This window comes from Narcine bancroftii, chromosome 10, assembly GCF_036971445.1.
Source record: "Narcine bancroftii isolate sNarBan1 chromosome 10, sNarBan1.hap1, whole genome shotgun sequence".
Classification (NCBI taxonomy): Eukaryota; Metazoa; Chordata; class Chondrichthyes; order Torpediniformes; family Narcinidae; genus Narcine; species Narcine bancroftii.
In genome coordinates this window covers 46,610,526-46,638,480 of record NC_091478.1, presented here as the reverse complement: position 1 = coordinate 46,638,480, position 27,955 = coordinate 46,610,526, and the positions used below count along the sequence as shown (strand labels likewise).

The following is a 27,955-nucleotide window of genomic DNA, read 5'->3' as shown; positions in this document are numbered from 1 at the left end:
GGTCCAGTCAGCCTTGCCATTAAAGCCATCTTGGCCAATGGGTGATACACTGTGGTGTGGTGGAGGTGGGACCCCAGGGTGTGGCTGGCGGTCCACAGACTAGAAGTGAATTGGACCCTCCAGTCTGAAGTGAGGTGTTCAGGGACCCTGAAATGATCTACCCAACTGTTGAGTAGAGCCCTGTGGAAGCCTCTGATAGTGGCATCGCCTCGGGCCATTTGGTCACCTGGTCAACCAGTGTGAGGAGGTAGCGTGCGCCTCTGGACACAGGTAGGGGCACTACAATGTCAATGTGCACGTGGCTGAACTGGTGACGTGCGGGCTCAAATGTCTGTGGGGGAGCCTTGGTGTGGGTCTGAACTTTGGACGACTGGCAATGAGTACAAGTCCTGGCGGAGACCAGGCCAGACGTACCTGCTCGCCACTATCTTACAATAGTCCTGACAGCGGGGTGAGCCAAGTTATGGACTGAGTTAAACACTCGCCTCCTCCATGAAGTTAGAACAACAGGGCGAGGTTTACCCATCGAAGTGTCGCAGAGTAGTGTGCAATTCCCAGGAGCAATCTGAACGTTTTCCAGGTGTAAGCCGGTCAGCGCTGTCCAGTATGCAGGAATGTCAGGGTCTGCCTGTTGCGCCTCCGCCAGGGCTGTATAGTTGATGTCAGGATTGGGGTCATGCACCGCTGAGATAGCTGGCCGAGATTGGGCATTGGCCACTACATTGGATTTACCGGCAAGATGCTCAATGTCCGTAGTAAATTCAGAGATGTAGGACAGGTGCCGCTGTTCCTGGCTGACCACAGGTTGGACACCTTACGGAAAGCGAATGTAAGGGGTTTCTGGTCCATGTAAATTTTGAACTTCCTGCCCTCCAGGAAGTAATGAAAGTGCCGAATTGCTAAGTATAAGGCTAACAGTTCTCTGTCAAAGGCACTGTACTTGATGTCTGTTGGCCTGAAGTGTTTACTGAAAAAGGCTAGCGATTGCCAATGTCCATCAGCCAGCTGCTCAAGTTCAACCCCGACCGCTGTGCTAGAGGTGTCTGTGGTGAGGGCAGTCGGGGTGTCTGTCCTGGGGTACACGAGGATGGTGGCATTGGTTAGTGGCCTGGAAGGCCTCGGTGGTCTCTTGGGTCCATAATGAGTTTTTATTAGGTCCTGCCAGGAGTGGGCTCATATTGTGGGCTGCTGCAGGTATGAACTGGTGATAGAAGATGGCCATACCTGCAAACTCCTGTTGCCCTTTCACCATTGAAGGCCAAGGGAAAGCGCAGGTAGCCTCCATCTTCGCTATCTACAGTCTGGCCCCGTGATGATCGATCCGATGGCCAAGGGAGTCAATAGTCTCTTGGCTAAATTGGCCACCAGGTTTTTGGTGAAGCCAAAATCTTTCAACCTGAAGTACAGTTGCCGTAAGTGGGTGGCGAATAGAATATCATCAAGATAGATGAATGCAAAGGATAGATCCCGGCCACTGCGTCCATCAACCTCTGGAAAGTCTGAGCTGCATTTTTAACCTGAAGGCATGCAGATGAATTCAAACAATCCAAAAGGGTGGTGGGGGGGGGGATGTCCTCTGGGTGAACCAGGATCTGGTGATAGCCCATGATGAGATCCACCTTTGAAAATATCCGTGCCCCCTGTAAGTTCACAGTAAAGTCTTGAATTTGCGGCACGGGATACCTGTCTGGAACAGTGGCCTTGTTGAGGCTGCGGTAGTCACAGAGGACCATGTGCAGAGGTGAGGCCCAGAGGCTATCAGAACGCCTCACGATGCCCAATTCCTCCATTTTTAAAAATTCGTCCCTGGCCAAATTAAGTTTTTCAGGGGGGAGGTAGCATGCCCTGGTATGGAGGGGAGGGCCCTCAGTCATGATCTGGTGTCTCACTCCATGTTTGGGTTCTGCTGAATGGAAGTGAGACATGGTGATGGTGGGAAAATCCATCAGGATCTTGATGAACTCAGTGGTGAGCTTGGTGACATTGAGGGAAAGTGATTGGAATGTCCAGATGTTTACCAGTCGATGCCCCTTGATGTACTCCTGGAGGGAGTGGGCCCTCAGGAAGTCGGCACCTAAAAGTGGTTGCTGCTCAGCTGCCATGGTGAACTTCCAGGTGAAATGACGGTACCCCAAGTGGAGGGGCATGGAACAGGTGCCAAAAGTCTGGATACTGGACCTGTTTTCCACCCAGAGTTCTCGGCCCATTTTGCCGCTGTGAGTCTCAAGGCTGGTGGGGGAGGGGGGCGTGGGAATGACACTGTATTGTGCCCCATGGTTTACAAAGAAGTGTCAGCCCAATAGTGAGTCCTATGTAGGAGGCTTTGCAGTTGGCCAGTCGTTGCAGCCATTAATGATGGCTGGCCTGGGCATTGGACCCTAACTGTTGATGATAATTAACATTTCAGCTCACCTTGTGGGGCGCCTCGTTCGGTTGGTCAGTCGGTTGGATGGCCAGTCAGACAATAAGTCAGATGTCCAGTCGGCGTTCCTCACGGCCGGGTGCTGTTGTTATGGTGTCATTACCTGGTTGATCGAAGCGCAAGCGTCCCTCTTTGCCTTCCATAGCATATCTTCTTGGGCTGCCACCTTCCTGGGGTCCTTGAAATCCTCCTCCGTGATGAGCAGCCGGATGACCTTGGGCAGCCTCTCCAGGAATATTTGCTGGAAGAGCAGGCAGGAGGTGTGGCCATTGCAGAGGGTGAGCATGTCGCTCAGGAGGGAGGATGGGGCCCTGTCCCCCAAACCTGAAAGTGCGGGTTAGTATCTCTTTGATAGCCACGTACCCTCCTTGTTCCAGGGGCTGCTGGATGAAATTGATAATCCGGACTGCTATCTCCTGGCACTGACCACGTAGTCGTCCATCAGAGATCCATCAAATGGCAAACTGCGCCTTGGCTTGCTGGAACCACACCCGTGGTTGGGCGGTACAGAAGCAGGGAGCTTCAGTGCTACAGCTTTGATCTCGGGTTGTTGCACCATCGTTGGGTCCAAAACATCCAGTCAAAAGCTTTCTCCTACTCCAAGATGACCAGCAGATGTCCAACCCCTTATCCTGCGTGTTGGCAGTGATATCTGAGAACAGCGAGGCTGTCAGAGATTTTTCTGCCCAGAGTAGTGCAGGTTTTTTTGGGTTTCTTTTATACATACAGCACAGTTACAGGCCATTGCAGCCCAAAAGTCTGTGCCATCCAATTAACTAACACCCCAGTATGTTTTGAATGGTGAGAGGAAATCGAAGCCCCTGGGGAAAACCCAGGAAGACACAGGGAGTACGTACAAGCTGCTTACATACAGCGTGGGATTCGAACCCTGGTCTCTGTAGCTGATGCTGTAAAGGCATTGTGCTAACAGCTACGCTAACTGTCCTGCCCCGTTTTGGTTTGGTTTTGATGGATCGCCCCTGCCCCATAGTAGTCTTGACCCAATTGGCAATGGCCTTGGATGTCATCTTCCAGTCAGTATCAATTCCTGCTATCCTCCTTCTCTCCCTTCAGTTTGAAGATGAGGACGATCATGCCCTTTTTCAGTAGATGACATTACACATAAGTAACGTTAATTTCCCATAATAAATTCTCTTTTATTCAGAGGGAGACTCCCCACAGTCCTCATCGTCACTGTCCCCGCCTCCAAGGGTGCCCTCTCTCACCCTTTGTGGAAAGGTGACTCTCTGGTCCCAGCACACAGTGGGAGAAAAGCAGGCGACGGCTAGCCCAATATGGGAGCAATGGCCATCTTTGAAGTGCTCTCCAAAATGGGATTTGGGGAGGGTAGGAATCCAAAGGTGGATAAAACAGCTCGACACGGAGATCTATAGTGCTGTTCAAATCAATGAGTGGGCAATGGATAACTTCCCCATCAAGTCTGGAGTCAGGCGACAGGGAAAGATCCACCAACACCAGCATTGTATAGACCAATATCTCTACTCAACACAGATTAAAAGATAATAGCTAAACTATTAGCAAACAGATTGGCCGACTGTGTACCAAAAATAGTAAAACTAGATCAAACTGGATTTATTAAGAAAAGACAAACCATGGACAATATCTGTAAGTTCATTAACTTAATCCATGCAGTACAAGGAAACAAGACACCAACAGTGGTGGTTGCCTTAGATGCAGAGAAAGCCTTTGACAGAGTAGAATGGAACCTACCAGAGAATATATTAATTGGATTAAAGCATTATATAAGGGACCATTGGCGAAAGTGACAGTAAATGGATATATATCAAATCAATTTAAATTAAGCAGGTCAACTAGGCAGGGATGTTCACCATCTCCCTCACTGTTCGCATTAGCTAAAGAACCATTGGCAGAACTGATAAGAACAGAAAATAAAATAAGAGGGATAAAAATAAAAGAGAATGAATATAAAATCAATCTATTTGCAGATGATATCATAGTATACTTAATAGAACCAGAATTATAAATAAAAGAATTAGATAAGAAATTGAAGGAATATGGAGAAATATCAGGGTACAAGATCAATGCAAATAAAAGTGAAGCGATGCCAATGAATAATGCAGATTTCACAAAGTTTAAGAAAGAATCACCATTTAAATGGCAAACACAAACAATCAGATACCTAGGTATTCAACTAGATAATAATCTAGGCCATCTATACAAATTAAATCATCAGCCATTAATGAAAAAATTACAAGACGACTTAGAACATTGGAAAGATTTACTATCAACACTGATAGGAAGGGTAAATTGCATTAAAATGAATATCTTCCGGAGGAAGTCACGTGATGGAGTAGTGACTGGTAAGAAAATACCAGCCATCTCCAGAAAAGTTTTTAAAAGGTAAAGAAAAAACAAAGCTACAAACACAGAAACCTTAACAAATTAAAAATAAAAGTGTGGAGAAAATGGCAGCAAAGAAAGAAAAATCAAAAACAATGGGAAGAAAAGAAGAAGGAAAGATGTTGGAAGAGAAAGGTGAAGGCCTTACCTGTATGAGGAGACCTGCCATGGAGAGAGAAGCCCGCTCCCTGAGGTCAGTGGAAACCCCGAACTCAGGACTACAAATATAGCTCATGTAGCCAAACAAAAGTGCGCAACTGCGCATGAGCGAGGATTCGCTCATGCGCGATGCACAAGACAAAAACAACACCGATGGGAGGGGGGGACCAGCTGAGGAGTAAATCTCCACAACTGAAACAGACAAGTATAACACGACAGCAAGACTCTCAACAGGAAAACATAGAAAATAACGAGAACAAGAAGGAAGAGAATAAAAATAGGAAATCAAAGAAACAACAGATGACCAACCCAGAGGAAGAAGATGAACACCTAGACACCTTCAATAAATATAAGAACAAAAATACCCAACAAAATAAACAACCCAACAAGAAAATCAGAAGAGACAGAGGTAAAGGACACAGATAAATGGAAGATGAAGGGAAGGGACAGTACATGGATAAAAAAATTTTAATATATGGAAACATTAAAAGAATGGCTGACACAAGAATTCAGTGAAATAAAAAGAAGAATAAAAGGTACAGAAGAAAAAGTGAATAGATTAGAAATGGTCATGACAGAAATAGGAAAGAGTTGAAAAGGTGGAAGAACGAGAAACAGCCATAGAAATGGAGGTAGATGACTTAAAAAAAAATTAGAAGAATCTGATAAAAAAAGTTAAAGAAACACAGGAGCTGTTAGCTCAGAAGATAGATATAATGGAAAACTATAATAGAAGAAACAATATAAAGATAGTGGGCCTCAAGGAAGATGAAGAAGGCAAAAATATGAAAGAATTTATAAAAGAATGGATCCCCAGAGTCCTAGGAATGTCAGAATTACAGGAAGGAATGGAAATAGAAAGGGCACACAGAACATTAGCCCCTAAACCACAACCACAACCCTATGGAAAAAAGGTTATAAATTTATGTTAAAATATCCAGCAGTGCTTAAAATAGTTATCCCGGGGCAGCAAAGCAAACCGTTCTCGGATCCAGAAAAAGCACGAAAATTTGCAGAACACCTACAAAACAGACAGAGAGATGAAGAGATATAACAAGAACAAAAATGACAACAAACTAGATATGAAGAATAAGAATAAAGTATAAGCAAGAACTAAGAAGAGAAAGAAAGGGAAGAAAGGAAGTAAGGAGGGAATTAAGAGAGTGAGCTTTGTTATATATGAAGATTAAAATCTTTTCTGGGGGGGCTGACTGTGAAATCAGTTGACGCTTGCGAGCGGGTTCGCAAATCCAAATGAAGAGGGGAGATGTGGTTGCCCGACAAGGGACAAAGGGCAACTCAGAGAGGGGAGGGACTATTGGGGTTAAAGGAAATTTAGCTATGGGAATAGTGGAAATATTTTATGTTTTAGAAATGTTGTCTTACAATGTGTTCAAAAAAAGAAAACAGAAATGGATAAGAAGGGAAGGTGGTGATAAGGAAATGGAAAGGAAAGATAAACAAAGTTTGAAATGGCCATGTTGAACTATATGACTTTAAATATTAACAGAATACATAACCAAATCAAAAGGAAGAAGCTGTTAAATTTACTGAAGAAAGAAAAAATTGATATAGCATTCGTACAAGAAACACATTTAACTGAAGTGGAACACAAGAAATTAAAGAGAGATGGGATAGGACATGTAACAGCAGTATCATATAATTCAAAAGCCAGAGGAGTAGCTATATTAATCAATAAAAATGTACCAATCAAAATAGAAGAGGAAATAATAGATCCAGCAGGGAGGTATGTAATGATAAAATGTCAGATATATTCAGAATTTTGGAATTTACTCAATGTATACGCACCTAATGAAGAAGATCAAAAATTTATGCAAGATATCTTTTTGAAGATCGCAGATACGCAAAGGAATATACTGATAGGAGGGGGTTTTAATCTTAATTTGGACTCAAACATGGATAAAACTGGAAAAGAGACTAACAGAAAGAACAAAGTAATCAAATTTATAATTAAATCGATGCAGGAAATGCAACTTTTGGATATATGGAGGAAACAACACCCAAAGGAAAAGGAATATTCATATTATTCAAGTAGACATAAAACATACTCAAGGATAGACCTATTCCTGTTATCAGCCCACATTCAAGGAAGTGTTAAGAAAACGGAATATAAAGCTAGATTGTTATCAGATCACTCACCCCTGTTATTGGCAATAGAGCTAGAGAACATCCCACCAAGAATGTATAGATGGCGATTAAACTCCATGCTACTAAAAAAGACAGGATTTTAGAAAATTCATTGAGCAACAAATTAAAATGTACTTTGAAATAAATACAGAATCAGTGAAAAATAAATTTATACTATGGGACGCAATGAAAGCATTCATCAGAGGACAGATAATAAGTTATGTAACTAAGATGAAGAAGGACTACAATCGAGAAATAGAACAGTTGGAAAGGGAAATAACAAATATAGAAAAAGAATTAGCAATAAAGGAAGATACAACTAAAAGAAGAGAATTGACAGACAAGAAAATAAAATATGAAATACTACAAACATACAAGGTGGAGAAGAACATAATGAAAACAAAACAGAAATATTATGAGCTAGGAGAAAAAACACACAAAATACTAGCGTGGCAGCTTAAGACAGAACAAACTAAAAGAACGGTATTGGCATCAAGGAAAAAGGACAAACAAATTACATATAACCCAACGGAGATCAACAAAAACTTCAGGGAATTCTATGAACAATTATATCAAACTGAAAACGAAGGGAAAGAAGACAAAATAGATGAATTTCTAACTAAAATTGAACTACCAAAATTACAAACAGAGGAGCAAAATAAATTAATAAAACCATCTGAAATAGAAGAAATACAGGAGATATTAAAAAAACTACCGAACAATAAAACACTGGGAGAGGATGGATTCCCAATAGAATTCTATAAAACATTCAAAGACTTATTAATTCCTCCTCTCCTGGAAGTAATGAACCAGATTTAAAAAACACAAAACATACCAGATTCATGCAAAACAGCAATAATTACAGTAATACCAAAGACAGGGAAAGACCCACTAACATCAGCATTGTATAGACCAATATCTCTACTCAACACAGATTATAAGATAATACCTAAACTATTAGCAAACAGATTGGCCGACTGTATAACAAAAATAGTAAAAATAGACCAAACTGGATTTATTAAAAAAAGACGAACAACGGACAATATCTGTAAATTCATTAACTTAATCCATGCAGTACAAGGAAACAAAACTCCAACAGTTGCTTTAGACACAGAGTAGAATGGAATTATTTATTCAAAGTACTACAAAAATTCAACCTACCAGAGAAATATATTAATTGGATTAATGCATTATATAAGGGACCATTGGCGAAAGTGACAGTAAATGGATATATATCAAACCAATTCAAATTAAGCAGATCAACAAGGCAGGGATGTCCACTATATCCCTCACTGTTCGCGTTAGCTATAGAACCACTAGCAGAACTGATAAGAACAGAAAATAAAATACGAGGGATAAAAATAAAAGAGAAGGAATATAAAATCAGTCTATTTGCAGATGACGTTATAATATACTTAACAGAACCAGAAATATCAATAAAAGAATTACATAAGAAATTGAAGGAATATGGAGAAGTATCGGGGTACGATATCAACGCAAATAAAAGTGAGGCAATGCCAATGAATAATGCGGATTTCACAAAGTTTAAGGAAGAATCACCATTTAGATGGCAAACACAAGCAATTCGATACCTAGGTATACAACTAAATAATAATCTCGGCCATCTACATAAACTAAATTATCAGCCATTAATGAAAAAATTACAAGACGACTTAGAGCACTGGAGAGACTTAGCACTAACACTGATAGGAAGGATAAACTGTATTAAAATGAACATCTTCCCAAGGAAACAATACCTATTTCAATCATTACCAATTTACCTAACGGAGAAATTCTTCAAGGAGCTAAAGAAAATAACAAGGAAATTTTTATGGAAAGGGGGGAAACCGAGGATAGCTCTAGATAAATTAACAAATGGTACAAACAAGGGGGCTTACAGCTACAAAACTTTAAGAATTATTATAAAGCAGCACAATTAAGATACCTATCAGATTTTTATCAAACAAGGGAAAAACCAGATTGGACCAGATTAGAGCTAGATAAAATAGGGGAGAAGATACCCGAGCATATACTCTATAAGTGGGATGAAAAATTGGTGCAACGTAGGAATTCACCAGTATTACACCATCTGCTCAACATTTGGAAGATTCACGTACAAAGGAATAAAATAAATTATCAACTACCAAAATTAATATTGACACAAAATCAACTAATCCCTTTCACAATAAATAACCGTTCCTTCAGAGAATGGGAGAGAAAAAGGATCAAAAGAATAGAAAATTGTTTTTCGGGAAATAATTTATTAACCTTTGAACAAATGAAGTACAAATATGGAATAACTCACGATACAATGTTTGCATATCACCAACTGAAACCCTACTTAAAGGACAAATTGGGAAGCAGACTGCAACTACCAGAGGAAGCTGCTTTGAATATGTGATTACAGACACAATGATAATTAAAAAATTTATAACAAACATGTACATCAAACTGCAAGTTAAGGAGAACGAGGAAACAAACTGTAAACCTAAACAAAAATGGGAACAAGATCTAAACATAAAGATAAAGAATGAAACATGGGAAAAGCTATGCTCCGGAACCATGAGAAATACAATAAACACGAGGTTACGCATGATACAATATAATTGGTTACACAGGCTATACATCACACCCCAAAAGTTAAATAAATGGGACCCAACAGTATCAGACAGATGTTTTCGCTGTAAAAAGGAAATGGGAACAACAATACATGCAATTTGGACATGTGAGAAAGTGGAAAAATTTTGGGAAGATCTAAACCAGATATTAAATAAAATCACAAAAAGCAACATACCAAAAAATCCAGATCTTTCTTCTAAGTAATACAATAAGTAAAGAAGTTGGACGCGATTTGGATGGAGATTTATTATGATAGCCTGAACTGTTGCAAAAAAAAATGTATTATGTCAACCTGGAAATCAGAAGATAGCCTGAGAATATAGCAATGGTACATAGAAATGAATAAATGTATTCCACTGTAAAAAAATAACATACAACTTAAGAAATAAAATCACAGTATTCGAACAAATTTGGGAACCGTACATGGAACACAACAGAGAAGTCTTACCGTGGACCTCCACCACCTAAAATGACAGAATGAGAAGAAGACGAAATGAACTGACCCAGTATGTAAAAGGAGATGACACAATTTTCTTGTTTATTTTCATTGCGTGATGACATTATTTAATGGGTTTAATGTATCATATATGTTGAACGTTGAGTGGGTGGGGAGGGGGGTGCGAAGGAGGGAGGGAATGGAGGGGGAAAAGGGGAGAAAATTACACTGTGTATATTCAAGAGGGAAATGTTTATGTGTATTTTGGTCAATATGGTTCATAATGTAAAAATTTTTTTTTTAAAGTCTAGAGTCAGGCAGTATTGCCTGCTTTCTTCTCTGAATCTATCAGGAAGAGGAGTGACTTTGCCAGGAAGTGGAGGCATTCAGGTTAAAGCTTTCCAGTACATGGATGACGTCGCTGTTTCAATTCAGGCACATGATCAGTCCACACACTCGTCAGCATCTGCGGCCAGTTGAGTTGGCATGGGGCACCAGGGTAAGCCAGAAGAATGAGGCAATGCTCCTTGGTAAATGGTCTGACCGCAACGTGCTGATGTTCTACCTGTCCCAGGTGTTGTGAAAGATAGGCCTGGCCCTGATGCCGCATAATATTCAACTACTCAGCTAGACTTTGCCACACCATCTATGCTTTGTGATAAAATTTTTTACGAACTCCTATCAGGCAGTGGTCAGCACAAGATGTCCTGCAGACTCCGAGGGACAAGGACTTGAAGGATACTGTGGGGTGGTTTCCTGAACATAATGTCCATGTCATCTGGCGCAATGCCTCATCCCCAGTGTTCACCAATAAGCACCAGAACTTGGTCTGACTGGTGGTGAGAGGAGCCCTCCCAGTTAATTCCTTCCTTTGCGACAGAAATATCACCCACAACACACATCGTCCCTAACATGACTGCAGTGGAGTGGAGACAGTCATCCAGCTCTTTGCAGAATACAGATTTTCTACAATGCATGGTTCCTTGTCAAAGTTCAAGCCCAACAGCAGTTTTCAAAGGACTCTCTGGTTTCTGGGCTGTTCCTGGGGATGTATACAGAGAAAGAAATCCAGAGCTGCTGGAAGATCGTCAACTTGGTGAAAGATGCCTTTTGATCTTTCAGGAATGAGAGAATGCTGCCATCTGGCACATTCCAGGCTGCAGGAGTACATGCTGAAGGTCACACTGAGAGTTGGCACAAACAACACAAAACCTTTGTGGGGAAGTTTTGAGTTCTTCTACCAAGAGGAAGCACCTCAAACAACAGAGGGGGGTGTAACAATAGTGATGGCAATGGTGTTAAATGGATAATGAATGCAACAATGTACATTGATGGAAATGTATGGATATGACACTAAGGATGTGCAAAGACTGAGTGGTTTTCTTATTTTGTAAATAATTTATTGTGAATAAAGTTAATGTTTTTGAAAAAAATCCAAATGTCCCTCAAACAACAGTGGGGAGTAGCTACAAGTGCTACAGTGATGGTAATGGTGCTAAATAAAGAACTAATGCAACAATGTACAGTGATAGAAACATATGGATATCACACTAATGATGTGGAAGAACTTTGAATGGATTTCCCTTTATGAATAATTTATTGTGAATAAGGTTTGTTTTGGGGGGAAAAAATTAGTGAAGATTTACTAATCTGCTTCAGGAGTATTGGTCAAGTTGGACTTCCATCTGCTGAAAGTCATAAAAATGAGATGGGATGATTGACCAGGTTTATAAGATCCTGAGGTACAGGGTGGATGTGGAGAGAATCTTGGAAGAATTTCCATGGAAGAATCTAACAGCAGGGGTCACCCACTTAAAACAAAGATGATATTTTTTCTCTAAGGATTGCAAGTCTTGGTTTTGCAAATAAAAATGAATTTTATAGTAAAGTTGAATGGTTATTTGATAATCAAGAGGCTAAACATTTACTAAGGGTCCACACTAGAGATGCCAGAAGCTGGACCTGGGGTAAAACACAATATGGTGGAAGAACTCAGTAGGTTGAGCAGTATCAATGGGGGTAAAAGAATTTTCAATGTTTCATCAGAACTGTTCAAGAATTAAAGTGCAGAGGTTATTAATGGAATACATAACCAAATCAAAAGGAAGAAACTGTTAAATTTACTGAAAAATTAAAAAATTGATATAGCATTCGTACAAGAAACACATCTAACTGAAGTGGAACACAAGAAATTAAAGAGAGATGGGATAGGACATGTAACAGCAGCATCATATAATTCAAAAGCCAGAGGAGTAGCTATATTAATCAATAAAAATGTACCAATCAAAATAGAAGAGGAAATAATAGATCCAGCAGGGAGATATGTAATGATAAAATGTCAGATATATTCAGAATTTTGGAATTTACTCAATGTATATTCACCTAATGAAGAAGATCAAAAATTTATGCAAGATATCTTTTTGAAGATAGCAGACACACAAGGGAACATACTAATAGAAGGGGATTTTAACCTTAATTTGGACTCAAACATGGATAAAACTGGAAAAAAAACTAACAGAAAGAACAAAGTATCCAAATTTATAATTAAATCGATACAAGAAATGCAACTTTTGGATATATGGAGGAAAAAACACCCAAAGGAAAAGGAATATTCATATTATTCGGGCAGACATAAAACATATTCAAGGATAGACTTATTCCTGTTATCAGCCCACATTCAAGGGAGAGTTAGGAAAACGGAATATAAAGCTAGACTACAATCGGACCACTCACCGCTATTATTGGCAATAGAGCTAGAGGACATCCCACCAAGAATGTATAGATGGAGATTAAACTCCATGCTTCTTAAAAGACAGGATTTTAGAGAATTCATTGAACGACAAATTAAAATGTACTTTGAAATAAATACGGAATCAGTGAAAGATAAGTTTATACTATGGAACGCAATGAAAGCGTTCATCAGAGGGCAAATAATAAGTTATGTAACTAAGATGAAGAAGGACTACAATTGGGAAACAGAACAGTTGGAAATGGAAATAACAAATATAGAAAAAGAATTAGCAATAAAGTAAGATACAACTAAAAGTAGAGAATTGGCAGATAAAAAAATAAGAAACACTACAAACATATAAGGTGGAGAAGAACATAATGAAGACAAAACAGAAATATTATGAACTAGGAGAAAAAACGCACAAAATTCTAGCGTGGCAGCTTAAGACAGAACAAACTAAAAGAATGGTATTGGCATTAAGGAAAAAGGACAAGCAAATTACATATAATCCAACGGAGATCAATGAAAACTTCAGGGAATTCTACGAGCAACTATATCAAACTGAAAACAAAGGGAAAGAAGACAAAATAGATGAATTTCTAACTAAAATTGAACTACTGAAATTACAAACAGAGGAGCAAAATAAATTAATAAAACCATTTGAAATAGAAGAATTACAGGAGATAATAAAAAAACTACCAAACAATAAAACACCAGGAGAGGATGGATTCCTAATAGAATTCTATAAAACATTTAAAGACTTATTAATCCCTCCCCTTCTGGAAGTAATCAACCAGATTGATAAAGCACAAAGCATACCAGATTCATGCAAAACAGCAATAATTACAGTAATACCAAAGACAGGGAAAGACCCACTTGCACCAGTGTCATATAGACCAATATCTTTACTTAACACAGATTATAAGATAATAGCTAAACTATTAGCAAACAGATTAGCCGACTATGTACCAAAAATAGTAAATCTAGACCAAACTGGATCTATTAAAAAAAGACGAACAACAGACAATATCTGTAAATTTATTAACTTAATTCAGGCAGTAAAAGGAAATAAAACTCCAACAGTAGCAGTTGCTTTAGATGCAGAGAAGGCCTTTGACAGAGTAGAATGGAATTATTTATTCAAAGTACTACAAAAATTCGCTTACCAGAGAAATATATTAATTGGATTAAAGCATTATATAAGGGGCCATTGGCGAAAGTGACAGTAAATGGATATATCTCAAAACAATTTAACTTAAGCAGATCAACAAGCCAGGGATGTCCACTATCTCCCTCACTGTTTGTGTTAGCTATAGAACCACTAGCAAAACTGATAAGAACAGAAAATAAAATAAAAGGGATTAAAATAAAAGAGAAGGAATATAAAATCAGTCTATTTGCAGATGACGTTATAATATACTTAACAGAACCAGAAATATCAATAAAAGAATTACATAGGAAATTGAAGGAATATGGAGAAGTGTCAGGGTACAAGATCAATGCAAATAAAAGTGAAGCAATGCCAATGAATAATGCGGATTTCTCAAAATTTAAGAAAGAATCACCATTTAGATGGCAAACACAAGCAATGCGATACTTAGGTATACAACTAAATAAAAACCTCGGCCATCTATATAAACTCAATTAACATCCATTAATGAAAAAATTACAAGACGACTTAGAGCATTGGAAAGACTTACCACTAACACTGATAGGAAGGATAAACTGTATTAAAATGAACATTTTCCCAAGGATACAATACCTATTTCAGTCATTACCAATACCCCTAACAGAGAAATTCTTCAAGGAGTTACAGAAAATAATAAGGAAATTTTTATGGAAAGGGGGGAAACCGAGGATAGCACTAGATAAATTAACAGAATGGTACAATCAAGGAGGCTTACAACTACCAAACTTTAAAAATTATTATAGAGCCGCACAATTAAGATACCTATCAGATTTTTATCAAACAAGGGAAAAACCAGATTGGACCAGATTAGAACTAGATAAAATAGGGGAGAAGATACCTGAACATATACTATATAAATGGGATGAAAAACTGGTACAACGTAGGAATTCACCGGTATTGCATCATCTGCTCAACATTTGGAAGAAGATTCATGTAGAAAGGAATAAAACAAATTACCAACTACCAAAACTAATATTGATGCAAAATCAGCTAATCCCTTTTACAATAAATAACCTTTCCTTTGGAGAATGGGAGAGAAAAGGGATCAAAAAAAATAGAAAAGTGTTTTTCGGGAAATAAATTATTATCCTTTGAACAAATGAAGGATAAATATAATATAACTCACGATACAATGTTTGCATTCTACCAACTGAAAACCTACTTGAAGGACAAATTGGGAAACAGTCTGAGGTTACCAAAAGAAAGAAATTTTGAATATGTGATTACAGACACAATGATAATCAAAAAATTTGTAACAAACATGTACATCAAACTGCAAGAAAAGGAGAACGAGGAAACTAATGGTAAAACTAAACAAAAATGGGAAAAAGATCTAAACATAAAGATAAAGAATGAAACATGGGAGAAGCTATGCTCCGGAACTATGAGAAATACAATAAACATGAAGTTACGTCTGATAGAATATAACTGGATACACAGGTTATACATCACACCTCAAAAGTTAAATAAATGGGACCCAACAGTATCAGACAGATGTTTTCGCTGTAAAAAGGAAACAGGAACAACAATACATGCAATTTGGACATGTGAGAAAGTGGAAAAATTTTGGGAAGATCTAAACCAGATATTAAATAAAATCACAAAAAAGCAATATACCAAAAAACCCAGAGATCTTCCTCATAAGTAATATAAGAAACAAAGAATTTGGACTCGATTTGGATGGAGCACAAAAAAGATTTGTTATGATAGCTGTAGCAAAAAAATGTATTATGTCAACCTGGAAATCAGAAGATAGCCTGAGAATACAGGAATGGTACATAGAAATGTATCTTATAGTTTGAACTTTAAATAAATGGGAAAGGGAGTGAGGGGGGAAAAAGGGGAAGAAAATGACATTATATATTTAAGAAGAAAAATGTCTGTATGTATCTTGGTCAATATGGTTTATAGTGTGAAAAATAAATGTATATTCCATTAGAAAAAATAACATATAATTTAAGAAATAATATTACAATATTCAAACAAATATGGGAGCCATACATGAAACACAATAGAGAAATCCTACCATGGACTTCCACCACCTAAAATGACAGAAGGAGAAGATAATGAAAAGAACTGACTCAGTAAAATTTCTTGTTTATTTTTATTACGTGACAACATTGTTTAACGGATTTAATGCATCTTATAGTTTGAACTTTAAATAAATGGGAAAGGGAGTGAGGGAGGAAGGGAAGGGAGGGGGAAAAAAGGGGAAGAAAATTACACTATATATTTAAGAAGAAAAATGTCTGTATGTATCTTGGTCAATATGGTTTATAGTGTGAAAAATAAAAAAATGTAAAAAAAAGAAAAGAATTAAAGTGCAGTGGAACGGTAGCCAATGTCCCAACCAAAGGGTGAGAAGAGTTGGTCAGGTATTGGTGAAGGGTGAAAGACAGGTGAGGAGGCAGAAAGTATTTGGCAGGTGTCAGGCAAAAGGAGAGAGGAGAAAGAGGGGATGAAAAGGGGGTTTGAGGAGAAATAATAGTTGGAGATGGATAGAGAGGGGTAATAAGTGGAGTCAAATGCTACCTGTGCTGGAATCTGACAAGTAGACAAGTCCACAATTGTGATAATAATGGAAGCTACTCAAGAAGAAGTGAAAGACAAATTGGACCTGATGAAATCAGAAGGAGAGGGACAATTTTTTCAAGCGAAATAGGAGTGGATGGAACTAGAAGAGGGGTAGGGACTTATGGGAAAGGGGCAAAATTGAGGGAGGGGAAAGTAGTATGGAAGAGAGGAGGCATTTTACCTGAAATTGGAAACTTTTTATGTTATTACCACTGGGGTGTAGACTGCTCAGGTGGAATATTAGGAATTGTTCCTAATGTTTATGTTGAGCCCCACTCTTGCAGTGGAGAAGATTGAGGATGGGCAGGTCGGTAGTGGGAATGGGAAGGAGAATTGAAATGGCATGGATTTGGGAGGTCAGGATGACCATTGTGGACAGAACGCTGATACTCTGCGAGATGGTCCCCAAGTCTGCGCTTGATTTGTCCGACATAGAGGAGGCTACACCGGGAGACCAAATGCAGCAAATGAGTTTGAAGGAAGTGTCTTTGAACCTTTGGGCAGTTTCTTGGTCAGAATGTGGTTGAAGAGCCAGAGAACAGCAGAAATCACAGAGGGAGAGCAGCGAGAGAGAAACCTGCAGATCTCCTGTAGAAGAGAGAAGGAAAAATTCTTCAAAATCAGCATGCTTTGAGGAGGTTTCACAACCTCTGATGGGCAGGCAGGAATAGAGAGTTAAGGTTAGAGTCAAATCTACCATGACTTTATTAAATGGCAGAGGAGGCTTGAAGGGTTGAGAGGCATTTTTCTATGGATTAAGTCAATAATTACAGCTGAATAAATTACCCTTGGCAAATACCGGAACCAAAGGTGATTCTATCCTTGCTTGGTCTAAGTTTGGCCAAAGCAGGGATTGAAAATGAATGAGGCAGATTGAAAACCTCACCAATGTCTCTAATTTTCAAGAAGACCAAGAAAGTTCCACGTGTCCCCCTTGTCCCTCAACAACTTCAACTATGCACCATTGAGAGCATACACTAGATGTGTCACCACATGATATGGGAGCTGCTTTGCTCAAAATTACAGAAGTTACAGAAAGGACTGAATGCATCTCGGTGCATCACACAAACTCCCCTCCGTTGTCTTCATCTACATCTTCCGTTGCCTAGGAAAGGCAGACAACATACTCTAGAACCCATCACACCTTGGACATGCTCTCTTCTCCCTCCTCAAGAAGGATTAAGAACGTGAAAGTATGTACCAATAGCCATCAGGCTCCTGAATGGATTTCATTACAGTGCTCTCATGCTGCCTTAGCTTGGTGCTAATTGATTTTCCTTTCATTGCAATCCTACACTCTGTAATTGCGTACTTTACACAGAGATAACCTGTCAGTCTGCTTGCAGAAAACCCTTCTCAGTATACGAGGTGACAAACTTGAACATATTTAAATTGAATGAGGCAGCTATGACTTACAATGGACTGGCATGCAAGGTTTTTTTTTTACATAGAAACCGAATTGAGCCTTGAGTAACTGAGTCATACAGCACAGAAGCAGTCACATTCACTCCACTGTCTGTTTTGACCATCTAAGCACCCATTTTTGTTAATCATTTATCAATCCTATTTTATCTTCAGATTTATTGTCAAACATACATGACATCACATACCAACCCTGAGATTACTTTTTCATGCAGGCCCAGCAGAATCTCCACTAATTGATAGAGCAAGAAAGACTACACAGCATTAACATGTAAACAAATAACTGTAAATGGATTTTGAATGTAAACAAACTGACTGTGCAATAAAGAGAGGACATAAAGAAACTCAATAAAATGCTTAACTAAGAATTCTTAAATGAATCCCTGATTGAGTTTGGTGTTGAGGAGTCTGATGGTGGAGGGGTAGCAGCTGTTCCGGAACCTGGTGGTGTGGCACCTTGACTTTTTTCCTGATGGCAGCAGCGAGAACAGAGATTGTGTAGGGTGGTGTGGGACTTTAATGATTGCTGCTGCTCTCCAAAGGCAGCATTCCCAGCAGATGTAATAGCAGGGAGGTTTTTTTTCCTCTTATGTCCTGGGCTGTGTCCACTACCTTTTGGAAGGCTTTACGCTCAGGGGTATTGGTGACTCCATACCAGACTGTGATGTAGCCAGTCTGCACACTTTCCACCACATCTCTGTAGAAATTTGCCAGGGTTTCTGGTGTCATACCAAACCTCCGCAAACTCCTGATGCCATTAGAGTGTTGGGTTCAGGAATGATCCTCTGAGATAGTGACTCCCAAGAACTTACTGCTCACCCTCTTCATCTCTGATCCAATGGTCACTGGATTGTATACCTCTGGGTTCCCTTTCCAGAAGTCTAACAGTCAGCTTCTTAGTTTGGATGACATTGTGCACCATACAACCACATTTTTAATCTCCGTCCTGTACGCTGTCTCATCCCCTTCTTTTATACAACCCACTACCGTGAGTTGGCAAATTTGTAGATGGTGTTATTGTCATACTGAGCCACACAGTTACGAGTGTAAAGTGAGTAGAGCAGAGGGCTAGGAACACAACCCTGTGGTGCTGCGATGGAAATTGTGGAGAAGTTCTTACAAATTTTCACTAATTGTGGACTGCAGGTGAGGAAATCCATGATCCAATTACACAGTGAGTTGTTAAATCCCAGGTCTTGATCAGTTTTGAGGTAATGATGGGGATAATACTGAACTGTAGTTGATAAAGAGTATCCTAATGTATGCATCTTTCCTGTCCAGGTGTTCCAGGGCTTTGTGCAGAGCCAGTGAGATGGTAAACACCATAGACCTGTCACTACAATAGGCAAACTGGAATATATCCATGTCACAGCTCAGACATGATCTGATATGCTTCAACACCAGCCTTTCAAAATACTTCATCTCTTTACTGATTTTTTTTCTTTGTATTGCAGTCACTTTGTTTACTGGTCGATATTTATTGGGAATGCAAAAAATAATTGACTCAAAGTGCACATGTCAACAAATAAAGAAATGAAAAAAAACTGACTGCAATATAGAAAAAAAAAATCAATAAAATGCAAAAGTAAAGAGGCCATAAGCAAGTCCCTGATTGAGTTTGTTGTTGAGGAGTCTGATGGTGGAGGGGGAGCAGCTGTTCCTGAATCTGGTGAACCTTCCCACAACTGCCCACAAACCCACCCAACTCCCCCCTACCCCCCACCCTCACCACTGAGAGTCTGCTACTCTTCTAAACATGGGGTAATTTTCTTTGGACTAATTAATGTGTGAGGAAATTGGAGCACCTGAAGAAAACCCAGGCAATCTGTGTTTTTGTACAAATATCACACAGAGCGCTACCAGGGTCAGGATTGAATTCGGGTCACTGGAGGGGTGAGACAGGCTCTATAAGCTACATCACTGAAAAAAAAACAGGGGCTCTGGATAAACAATATTATTCAGCAGAATGAATATTAAACTGCCTAGGCTGTGCATGTGTTAAATCAACGTTCCAATACCACACTAAAGATGCAAAAAGAAAAACGAACTGAGCCCATCCCTACTACCACTATAGATCACGGATAATCTGAGCAACTACCTCATCTCCTGAGGACTTATCATACAATGCTAACAGACAAACCTTTGTCCCTAACCTACAGTATTCAGGACTGTCTTTCATAGATGACATTTCCACAGAGCCAAGACAGGAAGACATTGTTTTCAATATTTTGCTATTGCCATTACAGCCTGTTATTTGAGAGTCTGAGGTTAAAAAAAACCAGCTCCATCTTTTATATGCAAGAACTTTCTTTTCAAAACTTTAATCCAAGCTGAAGGCTGATTACCAGGATGGATAGCCCTCGAGCACCAGTTTCCCAACTCTTTGTGTGTAAATGTACACAACAAAGTAAGACATTTGGCCCTACAATCTATAGATCAATCTCCTCCAACTAAAATTGTGGGTTTAAGTTTCACCTTGGAGACTCCTTGGAGATCCCAGTGACATGGTCAGGGTGTTGTTTTTAAAATGAAACATTACTGTACTTTTTCTTAGATGACATAAATATTCAATTGCTTTATTTGAAGAGCTAAGAATGCTTCCTGGAATTCATCAACTGAAATCATGATCATGTTTGTGGAAACTTGCTACATAAAATGTCAAAAGATACTACATAGGAACAGGATCATCATCTTCAGCTTCACAAATCTTCTTTAAACTTTCCCTTAGATCCACTCTCTCCAGTATTTGATACCAACCCTGAGAAAGACTCTCTCAATATCATAATTTAATAAACTTCAATCAGGTCCCCTTCAACCTTTGACACCCCATAGAAAACAATCCAAGTTTATGCAACATTTCCTCAATAACTAATCCAGGCAACACCCTGATGAATATTTTCTGCACCTTCTCCAAAACCTCCACATCCTTCCTTTAATGTGGTGACCATAACTGCACACAATACTCCAAAAGTGGCCCATCCAAAGTTTTATCAGCACGTTCCCAACTTTTACACTCACACCCTGATCGATGAAGGCAAGTATGACATACACCTTTATCATTCTATCGATTTATCTCACCACATTTAAGAAGCTTTGGACTTGCACCCCTCTGAATGATAATGCTCCTTAGGGTCCTGCCACTTGCTGCATTCTATCATTTGCCTTCCCAAAATGCCACATCTCATACTTGTCCACATGAAGCTTCATCTGCCATATCTTTGCCAATATTCCAACTGATCTCTATACTGTCTTACATTTTATCAACCTTTCTTACGACTAATTTGTGAAAGATTACACTAACGTCAACTGCACCTATAACTATATAATTAATAAATTAACAGCTGTATAATTAATATATAATACAAATGTCCTTGTGCAGAAAGCATATCAACAGCTCAACTTTCTCAGGAGTTTGCAGAGGTTTGATATGACATCGAAAGCCTTGGAAAACCTCTACAGATGTGTAATGGAAAGTCTGCTGACCAGCTGCATCATGGACTGTTATCAGGGCATTAAAACCTCCGAGTGGAAAGGTAGAGGACACAGCCCAGTTCATCACAGGGAAGACTCTCCTCACCATCGAGAAAATCTACATGAAATGCTGCCATTGAAGAGCAACAGCAATCATCAAGGATCCACACCACCCAGGACATGCTGTGTTCTCACATATGCCATCAGGAAAGAGGTAGAGGTGCCACAAGATTCATCCCACAGGTTCGGGAACAGCTGCTCCCCCTCCACCATCAGGCTCCTAAACAACAAACTCAATCAGAGACTTATTCAAGGATTCCTACTTTGCACAGATTTATTTTCAGTATTGCACTTCCTTCTTAGTTCACACTTTTCTCTCTTTTGTATACGCATCTTGAGTACAATTTTTTGCACTATCATTAAGAAGAAATTCTGCCGTGCCTGCAGGAAAAAGAATCTCAGAGTTGTGTGATGTCATGTATGTATTCTGACAATAAATCTGATCTTTGAACTTTGGATATTTATTAAAAGCCACAGGTATTTCAGTACTGATCCTTGCAAAACACCACTGATCACAGATCTCCAGATACAAAAATGCTCCTCTCCCACTGCCCTCTTCTCTCCATTTTACCATGGATCCCAAATGGCTTAATTTTTTGGAACAACCTTGGCAAATGTTTCACTAAAGTCCATATGGACACTGTCCACTACCCTGACTTCACACTCCACCTTCATCACTCCCTCAAGAAAAGCGCAAAAACAAATTTGAGAGATTTGAGCTCTCCCACACAAAGCTATGCTGACTATTTCTGATAAATCTCCTATCAATGTTTTCTACTTTATATAATTTTAAAGACAAGCCTTTGGCTGTTAAGCAATTTGGACCATGATGAGAAAATTAAAAAATTGTTACTGGAATGAATTGATCCTGACCACCAACTAATTAGGGTTCCAACTCCAATTAAGAAGAAGCTTCATCGTGATCGATCCAAGAAAGCAACAGGTTGAGGATACGAAGCCGTTTGTCACCACGGTGGCTCCAAATGATCATCCAACAGTAGCTTCAGAAAACAGGCAGATGATAAAAAGAGTTCTCTGTGGATGACAACACTGGTTAGGAAAGGACTGCCAAAAGCTAACAAAATAAATAGAATCAGAATTCATTACCATGAACATGTCACAAAATTCGTTCTTTTGCAGCAGGCGTCACAGTGCAAACATATATATATGAAAATCTCCTTACCTAATAAAAAGTCAAAGTCAGGCAGTGTCTATGGTCCATTGTTCATTCAGGAATCTGATGGCAGAGAGAAAGAAGCTGTCCTTGTGCCACTGAGTGCTAGTCTTCAGACTCCTGTATCTTTTCATAGTCAAACTCTGCATGGAGGCCGAGAAAAGTCTGCTCCGATGTCCCCTTTCAGCCTGGAAGTGGCTAGGGCGTTGATGCAATGCTTAAGAGACGTGACGCCATACATACGGGCTGAGCATTGGCCGACTTCGTTACCCATAATCCCCCAGCAGCTGGAATGGCTCTTCATTTCCCAGAACAATTCCAGCTGCGTGGAGGATTATGGGTAGGCGAGACGGCCATTGCTCTGCTGCATATTGAGTCGCTGGCGCTGACGAGCAGCCCGAAGGTCGTAGCGGCTCTGTGAGGTGATGGAGGCCAGAGTGGCCGATGGAACTATCACAGCCCACCCTCGCCTCCCCCTGATGGCTCAGCCGCTCCTGCCCTGATGGCCCCCGTTGGCCACCTCTGCCCTGAGAGTATAATGGAAGGAGGGGTGAGTGAGTGGGAGTGAGATGGGTCACGGACTGACGGAGTCACTGCAATATCATCAGTCTGTCCGTAACCAGCCGTACGCAGCAGCAGTACATTCATGATGCACGGCAGACCGCTCCCACCGCCGACACGACCTCAGAGCCGGTCGGGGAGCATGATGTGTGGCAGACCGCTCCCACCGCCGACACAACCTCAGAGCCGGTCGGGGAGCATGATGCGTGGCAGACCGCTCCCACCGCCGACACGACCTCAGAGCCGGTCGGGGAGCATGATGCGTGGCAGACCGCTCCCACCGCCGACACGACCTCAGAGCCGGTCGGGGAGCATGATGCGTGGCAGACCGCTCCCACCGCCGACACGACCTCAGAGCCGGTCGGGGAGCATGATGCGTGGCAGACCGCTCCCACCGCCGACACGACCTCAGAGCCGGTCGGGGAGCATGATGCATGGCAGAGCGCTCCCACCGCCGACACAACCTCGGAGCCAGTCGGGGAGCATTCATGAAGGTAAGTTTTCCTACATGAGGCCAGAGAATCTCCGTCTTTACCTTCAGACTTTTTTTTTACTTTATGAAAGGACCAAATGGTAGCAGAGTGAAGAGGGCATGGCCTGAGTGGTGGGGGTCCTTGAGAAAGGAGACTGCTTTCTTAAGATGTCCTTGATGGAGTGGATCTGGTGCCCATGTTGTCACAGGCTGAGACAACAATCCTCTGGAGCTTTTTTCTTGTCCTGAGCATTGGCACCTCTGTACTAGACAGTGATGCAACCAGCCAGAATGCTCTCCACGGTACACCAGAAGAAGCTTTCAAGAAACTTTGGTGACATACTGAATCTCCTCAAACTCCTCACAAAGTATAGCAGCTGGTGAGCCTTCTTCTTGATGCATCGTCTTGGAGGCACCAAGACAGATCCTCAGAGAAGTTCTCGAATAGGACTGGTTCATGTTCTCTTGACTTTCTCCTGAAGTCCACAATCATTTCCTTGGTTTTGATAATGCTGAGTGTAAGATTGTTGGTGAGATACCACTCAATGAGATGACCTATTTCCCTCCTGCATGATTCTTCATTGCCGTTTGTGATTCTGCCGACAACCTTGGTGGTATTCAGCACATTTGTAGATAACTTTGGAATTTAAATAGCTGGGACAGGTCAAACGCAGGAGAATTGTACGAGTCAACTGCATTCAAGTGTTCAGCAGGGATAGATTGGCGATGATCAATTATAGTTTTATACATCAATTATATTTAACACCCAAAAAATTTAAAAAATTTGGTTTTAGTAAGTCAGATCTTTGTTTTTGTTGTGATCAGGTTTCTGGTACTTTTTTACATGCTGTTTGGTTGTGTGATCGGTTACAACAATTTTGGAAAGGTATTCAATCTGTATTTAATAATCTATATAATCTTCATATTGTATTAGACCCTGATATATTTTTATTAGGGAATATGCAACCGCTGATTGATTTAGAATTAGATAATTACCAGATCTCTTTTATTTATTTAGCGTTGGCAGTGGCTAAGAAATGTATAGCGATTACTTGGAAGAATAGAAATGTATTGTCTTTAGATAGGTGGTATTCAGAGATGAAGTTTTGTTTGGTCATGGAAAAAATATCATTTTCTATACAAGATAAGATGTCTTTTTATGAGTTAAAGTCGACCCCATTTATTGATTATATACAGTTTAAATAAGTTTGAATTAATTATTTTTCATTTTTTTTTCTCTTTTTAAAAAAAACTTTTCATTTATATATATATTTTTTTCTATATATGTTTTTTTCTTTCCTTTTTTAGTTTTTTTTTATTAGTTGGCTTTTTTTTCGTTTTAAGTTTTTTTTTGTTTGTTTTTGGGTTTTTTTATATATAGTTTTATATAATAAAATTTTTGTGGACTAATAATTAATACTTAATTAATATTTTTTTAAATATATATATTGATTTTCTTTTTAAGATATTTAAAAAATTTTTTTTTCTCTTATTATACTAACTATTAATTCTTCACTCTTTATTGTGGGGGTGGGGAGGGGGGGTTTAGGGGTTAAAAATAGTTTCTTTTCTTTTAGTCTTAGTTTTTAGTTGTCAGGGGGAGATTTTGAGATTGGTATTGTATTAATTATGTCACTTTGTATTTGTATTACTTCGTTTTGTATTTTTTTTGTATGTGAATTATTGACTTTCTTTATATGTTAAAATTAATAAATAAAGTTTCAAAAAAAGTGTTCAGCAGGGATGAAGAGAGCTGGATTCAGATGGAGTTTCTCCCTTGCTGGTCTAAGCCTAGCAAGTGCAGGAACTGGACTGAATAAACTCACACATGGAAATGTCTTTCTGAAAAGTTTTGAGTCACCTCTATTTACAGGATTAATGCAGTGTTCCCACAGAGCTGATCACAATAAAACACATTTAACATGCCATCCCGAGGGAAAGGAGAAAGGAAGGAGATGTTTTTAAAAGCAGAGGAACCTCCTGATGGGCATGTCAAATAGGTGAAAGCAGAGAAATGACAGAACTTTTGGTGCTCGTTTAATTTGTAACTCTGGAATTTAGAAGTTTATCAGATCTTTCTTGAAACTTGCTGGGAAGGAATAAAGAACATCACAAGAGCAATCGTTTTAAGCCCAATAATGAGCATGTGATTAAAACAAAGCAGACCTTTTTTTTTAGCTTTGTGGAGACTTTTTTTAAAATTCACCAATAGCAGTTTAATTAAAATCTAACTTCAGTCAGTCTCTTTAAAAGTTTGACTCAGTAGAAAATGCAAGTTTTGCTGGCTCTCTACCGAACGTGAGGAGAAACCAGACAGTTTTGCAGCTACAAATTGTCCTTTGTCAGTCATACATCTGACAGTAGGTTCTTTCCATTGTGGCTAACAACTATTTACATTCGGTAAATTCTCTTGGGTGTGAAACTTGGTCAGTTTGGTATTTTCAAGAGATGCAGCATTAACAATTCATGCATTTATCGTGTCTTCAACATGAAGCAGCTCAGATCCTAGTTATAGGGAAAAGAAATATACAGAGCCTGAAAAAAAAATTTATTAAAACAGTGAGTTTCAAGTGTTATCAGACTCGAATTGATCTCTCACTATTGAAAAGATAATGCCCTTGCACTGCTTATAAATCTTCTTTTCTTTATGTATGCACTAGGTTTTTGTACTTTTTTCTACATCTTGGGCTATTTGACAAATTGTAACTCTACTTTCATTCCTCCTATACAAGTTGTCTTGTCCGGATAGCATGCAAAATAAGGGTTTTTTTTGTAGTGGATATTGGTAGTGACAAGGAGGAAGATGCATGCTGTGGACCATAGAGTGAGGGACTAGGAAGCTGAAGGCATAGCTCGAGCATAAAAACGTAGGGTGCATAGATGTTAGAACTGGAAAGAGATGCTGAGAGGCTGTAGGAATATCCAAAGACAGGAAAAAACAAGATCAAGAGGAGTTTGAAAGCATGGAAGAGTATTTGAAAATGGTGCACTGTCTGACCAGCCACCAATATAGGTCAGCAACCATAGTGGGGAAGGGGGGGGTGGGTGGGAAAGGTGAATGCAACAATGCAAGTTGGGACACAAACAGCCAGGGTTGGAATATCTTCAAGTTTGCAGAATCTTCAGGGCATCCAACTTAACATTACAAGGGGAACATGAAAGAGGAGATGGGTGATGGCACTGAAGTGCACGAGGCAGTTGTGGTGATGGAGTGGAGATAACAGAACCACAGAACATGACAGCATAGCAAACAGTCCTTTGGCCTTTCTAGTCTGTGCCAAATTATTATTCTATCTCATCCCTTCAGCTGGCAACTCATTGCACACTCCCACCACTCTCTGTGTGAAGAAATTCCCCCTCATGATACCCTTTCACCCTTAACCCAAGTCCTCTGGGACATGTATCTCATCTAACCTCAGGGGAAAAAGACAAGGTTTTTGTACTTGATTTACTCTGTCTACACCCCTCATAATTTTGTAAACCTCTAACAAATCTCCTGGTGGGGGGCAACCGTGACCGGTGGACGGCCGGGGGGGGGGGGCACGACCGGCGGACAGCCGGGGTTGACCAGCAGAGGTGACTGGCAGATGGCTGGGGTGGCGAACAAGCGAGGCAGTCGGGCATTTTCATTTCTGAAAAAAGTGCCGGTTTTTGGAGGTTGCTGGTGTTCAGAATCCTGGATAAAAGGTTAGGCACCTGTACAACATTATCATAACATTCCAACTCCTATACTTTGATTTTATAAAGTTCAATATATCAAAAGCTCTCTTTACAATCCTGTCTACCTATGACGCCATTTTCAGGGAATTATATATCTGTATTTACAGAATTCTCTGTTCTATTGTCCTCTTTAGTGCCCTACCATTTAATGTGTATGTCCCACCTTGGTTTGTCCTTCCAAAATGCAACACCTCACGATTTTCTGCATTAAATTCTATCTGCCATTTTTTAAAGCTGGTCCAGCTCCCTCTGCAAGCTTTGAAGGTCTTCCTCGCTGTACGCCTCTAATCCTTGTGTCATCTGCAAACTTGCTGATCCAATTTACCACATTATTATCCAGATCATTGATATAGATGACAAACGACAATGTTGCCAGCACCGATCCATAAGGCACACCTCTAGTCACAGACCTCCA

At 39.8% G+C, this 27,955-nt stretch overlaps 1 protein-coding gene across 3 annotated transcripts in view; it reads right to left on the bottom strand.

Annotated features, from left to right (window-relative positions):
* Positions 1-27,955, bottom strand: part of stox1 (storkhead box 1) — a 62,913-nt gene that overhangs the window by 25,640 nt on the left and 9,318 nt on the right. Inside the window, exon 1 of one of the 3 annotated variants that reach the window (XM_069900846.1) lies at positions 4,953-5,035. The exons of the other annotated variants lie outside the window; for them this stretch is intronic. The gene's annotated coding sequence lies outside the window, so the exon portion shown is untranslated. Of the gene's footprint in view, positions 1-4,952; positions 5,036-27,955 lie in introns of those variants that run through there. 3 annotated transcript variants of the gene reach the window in all.